Source organism: Oncorhynchus tshawytscha, linkage group LG01, assembly GCF_018296145.1.
Source record: "Oncorhynchus tshawytscha isolate Ot180627B linkage group LG01, Otsh_v2.0, whole genome shotgun sequence".
NCBI lineage: Eukaryota > Metazoa > Chordata > Actinopteri > Salmoniformes > Salmonidae > Oncorhynchus > Oncorhynchus tshawytscha.
The window spans coordinates 52219910-52228083 of NC_056429.1; the positions used below are offsets into that span (position 1 = coordinate 52219910).

Genomic DNA, 8174 nt, shown 5'->3' on the forward strand with positions numbered 1-8174 from the left:
TCAGTGCGTGTGCAATGCATGTGTGTCTGTGTATGCTGGAGTGTACATTTGTCTGTGTGTGTCTGTGTACGCTTGTGTGTACTAAGTTGGTGCGTGAACACACACTCATGTGTTTGTGAATGTCTCACTTCAGCACACCCTGAGAGTCCTTGTCTGAAGACCTTGAGGAGGCTAAAGCATGGGGCCCCTCCTGGGAGAGGGAGAGAAAGAGACCCTGAACCGATAAGAAACTTTTCCGCGGTAGGAACTAGGTGTACTAACTTTTTCCCTCTTTCCTCGCTGTGCTGTTGACATCTGAGAAGAAGATGGCAGCTTATTATGTAGCGAGTTCACCCTACGCTACAATAGTGAGCAACGACAGCCAATCAACCTTAGCCAAGACACTGAGGCTTTGTCATGCCTGTTGCTGGTTACTTTAATGTTTTTTTTGTGTTTTTTTTAGAGGGTTTTGCGCCGGCCCCTGCAAGTGCATGTTATGCCATGGCCTGAAACCAAGGAGGTGGGCTGAGTGCTGACAGAGAACGAAAAAACAGATACTCCGTCTTTCTCAAACATCTTCAAGGTCTCTGGGGAGGAATAAATGCCCCTCAGTAGGTGATGGGTTTAGGGAGACAACTCTGGAGCTGTACAGGGTAAGTCCGTTTTTTTTTACAGGATCTTCACATGATACATTTTATAGAACTAAAACCTCAAACAGGCTCACGCAGAATATAAAGTCTCTTTCATGTTTTTCACATTTTCTGTTTAGCAAATCATTTTTTTAAGTAAGAATTTGTCAATTGCAGTTATTGTCTTAGCCAAATGATTGAAGTCCTGAAAATATTGTTTAGTGTATTCTAAAGTATGTTACTTGTGCAAAATCAGCTGTACATGATAAAATAGGAATCACTTGTTTTTATGTTTTTCTTTAAATACCATTGTGTAAGGTTTAATATTCAAAGTGTTCATTCTGTGAGGTTGTCCGTGTCTCTCCCTTCCAGGTCCACAGAGCAGTGGACTCGAGAGGGGTATCTGCACTCGCTGTTCCTTTTTCCTATGCATATACCGCTTTGAGATCTAGCTTTAAAGAGGCATAAGGCATGGGAAAATGGGGCTGCAGAGGTATTTCACCGACCAAACTACCCCTGGTTGTTCAACTACCACAGCCCTGAGTTCTCCCTGTTTCCCCATTTTGGACCTCGATCTAGAGGACCTCAACAAGACCACACCCTGAACTCAGTGGAGAGACCATACCTCGTAAGGAGAGACTGGATTTTACAATGTCCCGATGGCTCCTTTATTTATGATGATAATGCATAATGCATGATGATAATGTACATTTCGTAGCTGTCCAAGCTGTTGCTGTATTGCTGGCTTTTGATATTGATTCATGTTTTGCAGTGTTTGTTGTCCACCTAGCGGGTGGAATTGTCTGTCTGTTGTTGTTCAGTAACAAAGTGTGTAAAAAAAATCAAAAAAATAAACATTAATGATCTTCAAATGTTTGTCTTACTTTCTATTATAGGACAAATGTATCCCTTACACTGAATGACCATGAATAGTTGGTGATAATAACATCTTTAAAAGATTTACATTGAAGTTATTCTATGACTTAAAATTAAATACCACCATACGACCTTGTATTTAAAGCATGCAGGAATTACGATATGAGGTTTTTAAGAGAACATTTCACCGAACAAGATTTCAAAGAATGGCAACCCTTTTAAGGTCAAGGGCTTGGCAAAAGATGGTTTAGATCCCAGTAAAGTCCCCCATTAGCTTAGCTATGGAAAGGTTACACTTGAATAATGAAACATTTTTCCTCAATCCTATGAGATTTTAGGAAGCATATCCACATAAAGAGATAATGGTAAAGAGACACGTTTGAAATAGTGTGGTTCTGATCTTATCAGTCACATTTCCCACAAAACAGGAATTTCAGTGATTTGCCAAAATGATGTGAAGTTCTAAAAACTATGCGAGGCCCTAAGAACTATGCATGGGTTCTAATAATCTTGCCTTTTGATTCTGATAATTCCGATGGAACTACTTGATTGTACTTGAAGAATGTCTCCTGTATCAGAGCATCTGTAGCCTAGGATAAGATCGAAGAGTGAATGATGGAAAAAGGACAAAAGTGCACATTATGCAGCAAAGAGCCATTGGGCTTTTTATTTTGCCCCTCCTCAGTCCTGTCAGCTCCACTCTGTCTGCAGCCACTCAGCCACAGAGCTCTTAGCAGGGCAGTTATCACATCCTCACCTGATTGCCACTCACTGTTCCCTGAAGAAAAAAAAGGTACAGTAATCCCTATTTCCCGTCCACATGTATGAAGGCATACATTAGGCATGTTTGAATAACAACTGGGGGACTTTACTGGGCTCTAAACCATCTTTTGCGAAGCCCTTGACCTTAAAAGGCTTGCCATTCCTCGAAATCTCAAATAATATGTCAATGTTAAAAACCTTAAGGTCATTTCTGCATGCTTTAAGTACAAAGGTGGTATGGTGGTATTTTAACTACAATGTATTGTCTGATTACTCCCTAACTATGGATCCCTGAAATAGTTGTTATTCGAACATGCCCAATGCACGCCTTCATACATGTGGATGGGAAGTACGGACTGCCATATATTTTATTCAGTGTAATGCTGTGCACTAATCTGTCAATGAGTTATGTAAAATTGTGGTCAACATGTCCCTGCTTGGGGGGGTGAAGGGCAGTTTGTAGTATCTGTCATTACTATATTGTAACGTGTGTGCAGGGTTGGGGAGTAATGGATTATGTGTAAGGGATTATTTATTCTGCAATAGTTTGTGTCGGGGGGGCTAGAGTCAGTCTGTTATATCTGGAGTATTTCTCCAGTCTTATCCGGGGTCCTGTGTGAATTTAAGTATGCTTCCTCTACTTTTCTCTCTCTTTCTCTTTCTGATTCTTTCTCTTGGAGGACCTGAACCCTAGGACCATGCCCCGGGACTACCTGGCCTGATGACTCCTTGCCATCCCCAGTCCACCTGGTCATGCTGCTGCTCCAGTTTCAACTGTTCTGCCTGCGGCTATGGAACCCTGACCTATTCACTGGACGTGCTACCTTGTCCCGGACCTGCTGTTTTGGATTCTCTCTACCACAGCTGCTGTCTCTAGCTCTAAATGATCGGCTATGAAAAGCCAACTGACATTTACTCCTGACGTGCTGACATATTGCACCCTCTACAACCACTGTGATTATTATTATTTGACCCTGCTGGCATCTATTTTGAACGTTTGAACATCTTGGCCATGTTCTGTTATAATCTCTACCTGGCACAGCCAGAAGAGGATTGGCCACCCCTCAGAGCCTAGTTCCTCTCTAGGTTTCTTCCTAGGTTCTGGCCTTTCTAGGGAGTTATTCCTAGCCAACGTGCTTCTACATCTGCATTGCTTGCGGTTTTAGGCTGGGTTTCTGTACAGCACTTCTGTACAGTGACTTTGTGACATCGGCTGATGTAAAAGGGCTTTACAAATACATTTGATTGATTGATTGATTGATTGATAGAAAAATACGGTAACTGTATCCGTTACGTTACCAGCATAATGTTGTAATCAGATTACAGATACTTTAGAAAAACTTGATTATTTCGAGGATTACTTTTAACTTCAGAAAGGATGTTTGGGGGAAAAAATCTTTGACACTTCTGTGTTTTCTCAGTGACATTCAAATCAGCATTGAAAAAATCCAGAAGTTTAGATTAGTTTCACCTGAGCGAGTCTTACCACAAGTCAGAGACCACTATGATGACACACCAAATGTGTTTGATGGATCATGGGAAAAGAGCAGGAATAGACTTTTGTAAGGTACAGTCCAAGCTATGTCTTCCAATGGTGTGACTGCTGTCGGCCTCCAAAGATTATCCAACTTGAATTAACGCTTGGAGGAGAGGATGACAGCAGTGGTGTGGTCTACGTCGATACGGAAATCACTTATTATTGATGTCTACATAGCACATGGATCTGAATCACACTGCTGCTCTCTCATTTAGCTATTTGCGCTTTACGGATTGTGGTTGTTGTGGACGGCTATTCACAAATCTTAATGTGTATTTGAACCCAATGATGGTTGAATTCAAGTAGTTTAAGCTGCCTATCAATTGTTGTTTTTGAAACCAGTGGACAGCCAGTGAAAAATGCGCTCTTGCAACAGCTGCATAGTGCGGATCCCAGCATATGGAATAAAAGTGGGGATTTTATTGCTCAATCTAATTAATGCTGATAAAATAAAAAAATCCATAGGCCTAATGGACAATGCTCAAACCACACACTTTTGATAGACTTAAAAGGGGCAATCTGCAATTATAAGTCCATTATTGGACTTATATATATATACACACACACAGTTGAAGTTGGAAGTATCTCTAATTTCTATTCATATGACAAGGATTGAAAATTATTTTCCAGTAGATTGTCGACTTGATTCATGGTGACGACTGCTAGCTTGCTAGCTAAGATAGTGAAAGTGTGATGTTGACATGTCCAGTCCAATCAAAGCTACTGTAGATATAACGTGATTTGATGTCATTCTGTGGCCAATGACCTTGAGCCTTCTTGGATGGGCACTTCTAATTTAACTCTTTGAGCTCTAACCTTAGACAATGGGGTGACAGAAAACAGAGCCAATCATGACAAAAAACTGACCCAATCATGACAAAAAACAACGCTCTGTATTTTCTGCTGGCCAGCCCCACCACAGAAAGCACTGAGCTAGGCTGAAAAACCTGCCTTACTCAAGAAAGCAAAAAAAAGAGACCATGTTTGTATGAAGCTTTATTAACTCAATGGCATTTTATTTTTTACATTGTTTGCAAACTGATATGTGACATATATTAAAAAGTATATATTTTTTGTATAATCTTTACCTACAATTGTGGGGCTCAAAATAGGTGGGGCCCTGAATGACGGGTCGCCACTGGGCCTATAGCAAATGCAGCATATAGCATTCATTTTTCACATGTAAATAGCACTTTTCTTGCCATTCCATGAGCGCAGCATTTATTTTTCAACTCGAATCAATGAGCCTAATTAGTCATTCATGACAACAAAATCATAAACAACAAAGTAGGGCTGGCTAATAAACCCTTAGTTTAGGGGTTATGCTCAGGTAAAACAATTTGGCTAATCTATACTTCCATATTTCCAAGTCCAATTCTTGAAGATCAAGGGGTATAACATGTATTGGGATGTCGGGAATTCTGTTTTTTAATGTGAATATATAATTTAATCGTATTATTATATTTAGTAGAAAGCGATGAGTTAGAAGAAGCCTACATAACCAGCCCATAAAGTAAAATTGTACATCCATACATGGCCAGCTATGTGAACTTTAACATTGATTTATCCTGCAATAGATGTCGGTCAATTGATAACATACATTTTTGTCTTCTAATTCCTCTTAAGGGTAATGTAATCCAAAAGTAACTGAATGTAATCAGATTATGTTACTGAGTTTGGGTGATCTGAAAGTTAGGTTACTGATTACAATTTTGGACAGGTAACTAGTACTGTAACGAATTACATTTAGAAAGTAACCTACCCAACCCTGCATGTGTGCGTAACACAATTGTATCTAATCAATTTTATCAAAACTAACAATACAAATACAGTCACTTTTATTTTAACATAAAGGCCTACACTTTCCATTTAGCCTATACAATACTATGATATTTTATGGCTGAGAATGAATGTCAATCAAAGTTACTTTCAGTAACTAGCCATTCCTTGAGTGCCGCAACACCACTCTCATCTGCAGATCACAATTGCCATTTTAGTCATGTACAAAAATAGTTACTCTGTCGACAGACAAGGGAAAAGGAACAAAAGATTGACTCATTGGTTGTTATCTGTGCCAGTCCAAACGAATGCAAGAAGCTGAACTATAGAAAACTGTTTAGGAGATTTTTTTGCAGAGCCCAATACCAGTCTTGTCTTTAATGGCCCAATATCCAACAGCAATAGGTGTCAGTATCCCTCAGATCCATCAATGGTTTATGCAAAAAATATAATTTAGGCCTATTGTTTGGAAACATGAAACTCAACGTGTCTTTGTTTAACTGAGTGCACAGTCAGGGACTCAATACCAGAGCTGTGATTTTGCAGGATTGCCCACTTGTCCATATCATCATATGTAGACTACAATATGCACAGTGCATTCGGAAAGTATTCTACCACTTCCCTTTTTCCACATTTCACTACATTACAGCCATATTCCAAAATATATATTTTTAAAACCTCATCAATCTACACATAATACCCCATAACGTCAAAGCGAAAACAGATTTTTAGAAATGTTTGCAGTTATTAAAAATACAAAAAACTTAAATATATTATTTACACAAGTACTCAGACCCTTTGTTGTGAGACTCGAAATTGAGCTCAGGTGTATCCCGTTTCCATTGATCATCCTTAAGATGTTTCTACAACTGGATTGGAGTCCACCTGTGGTAAATTCCATTGATGGGACATGATTTGGAAAGGCACACACCTGTCTATACAAGGTCCCACAGTTGACAGTGCATGTCAGTGCAAAAACCAAGCCATGAGGTCGAAGGAATTGTCGGTAGAGCTCCGAGACAGGATTGCATGGTGGTGGCAGCATCATGCTGTGGGGATGTTTTTCAGTGCCAGGGACTGGGAGACTAGTAAGGATCGAGTGAATGATGAACGGAGCAAAGTAAGAGAGATCCTTGATGAAAACCTGCTCCAGAACACTCAGGATCTCAGACCGGGGCAAAGGTTCACCTCCCAACAGGACAACGACCCTAACCACACAGCCAAGACAATGCAGGCTCAGGACAAGTATCAATATCCTTGGGTGGCGCAGCCATAGTCAGACTTGAACCCAATCGACCATCTCTGGAGAGACCTGAAAATAGCTGTGCAACAACGCTCCCCATCCAACCTGACAAAGCTTGAGTGGAACTGCAGAGAAGAATGGGATAAACTCCCCAAATACAGGTGTGCCAAGCTTGTAGCGTTATACCCAATAAGACTCAAAGCTGTAATCGCTGCCAAAGGTGCTTCAAAGTACTGAGTAAAGGGTATGAATACTTATACTCTACGGGATTGGTGTCCCTAACCTGGGACAGTTGTTGCTCAATATGTGATAATGAGACTAGAATGATATTGTAAACAACAGCCAACTTTACGGGAAATAGACATGTATTTTATGGGCAGAAAGCATAAATCCTTGCTAATCTAAGTGCAGTGTCTAATTTACATTAGCTATTACAGCAAAGGAATACCAAGCTATTGTATGAGGATAATGCAGAACAACAAATCACTTTTATCATGGAAACTGGTTTGATATATTCACCTCTGAAGGTAAATAATGTACTTGAATATGTAATTCAGTAATCTTGCTCTGAGGGTATCAAGGCACAAGGCGAGACCCAAATGTAGAAACAGGAGGCAGATGGTTGAAGTCTTACAATGTTTATTAATCCAAAGGGGTAGACAAGAGAATGGTCATGAACAGGCAAAAAAAGGTCAAAACCAGATAAGAGTCCAGGAGGTACAGAGTGGCAGACAAGCTCATGGTCAAGGCAGGCAGAATGGTCAGGCAGGCGGGTACAAAGTCCAGAAACAGGCAAGGGTCAAAAACAGGAGGACAAGAAAAAGGAGAATACAAAAAGCAGGAGAAAGGGAAAAACGCTGGTTGACTTGGAAACATACAAGACGAACTGGCACAGAGAGGCAGGAAACACAAGGATAAAAAACACTGGGGGAAATAAGCGACACCTGGAGGTGGTGGAGACAATCACAAGGACAGGTGATATAGACCAGGGCATGACAGAGGGTCCCAGAGATAAAATGTAGTGTAGTTCTGTTTTTTTTAAATCCATTTGTATATTCAAATGTAGGAACTGTGTTCTACAGTTTGACCCCACTGCTGTCTCTGGCTCCACACCCACCCCGCACGGCCATCTAGATGTGTGAAGGTTAGTGTCTTTTCTGTGGAGAATCTGTCTCTTCAAGACAGCCCAGATGTATGCAAGATGGCATCGGAGAACAAGGTTGACATTTTGCCTATTCCTAACCACTTCTGTGTTTTTTGTTAGTTTCGTTGCGTTGTTTGTAACTTTTTAACTTATTTTGTACATAATGTTGCTGCTACCGTCTCTTATGAACGAAAATAACTTCTGAACATGAGGCCGAGGAACAAC

General features: G+C 40.4%; 1 long non-coding RNA gene across 1 annotated transcript; it reads left to right on the top strand.

Annotated features, from left to right (window-relative positions):
* Window positions 1-308: 308 nt before the first annotated feature.
* LOC121847464 lies at window positions 309-1480 on the top strand. Its single transcript, XR_006084324.1, has 2 exons — window positions 309-632; window positions 981-1480. It is a non-coding gene; the product is annotated as an uncharacterized LOC121847464 (long non-coding RNA).
* The last annotated feature ends 6694 nt before the right edge of the window (window positions 1481-8174 follow it).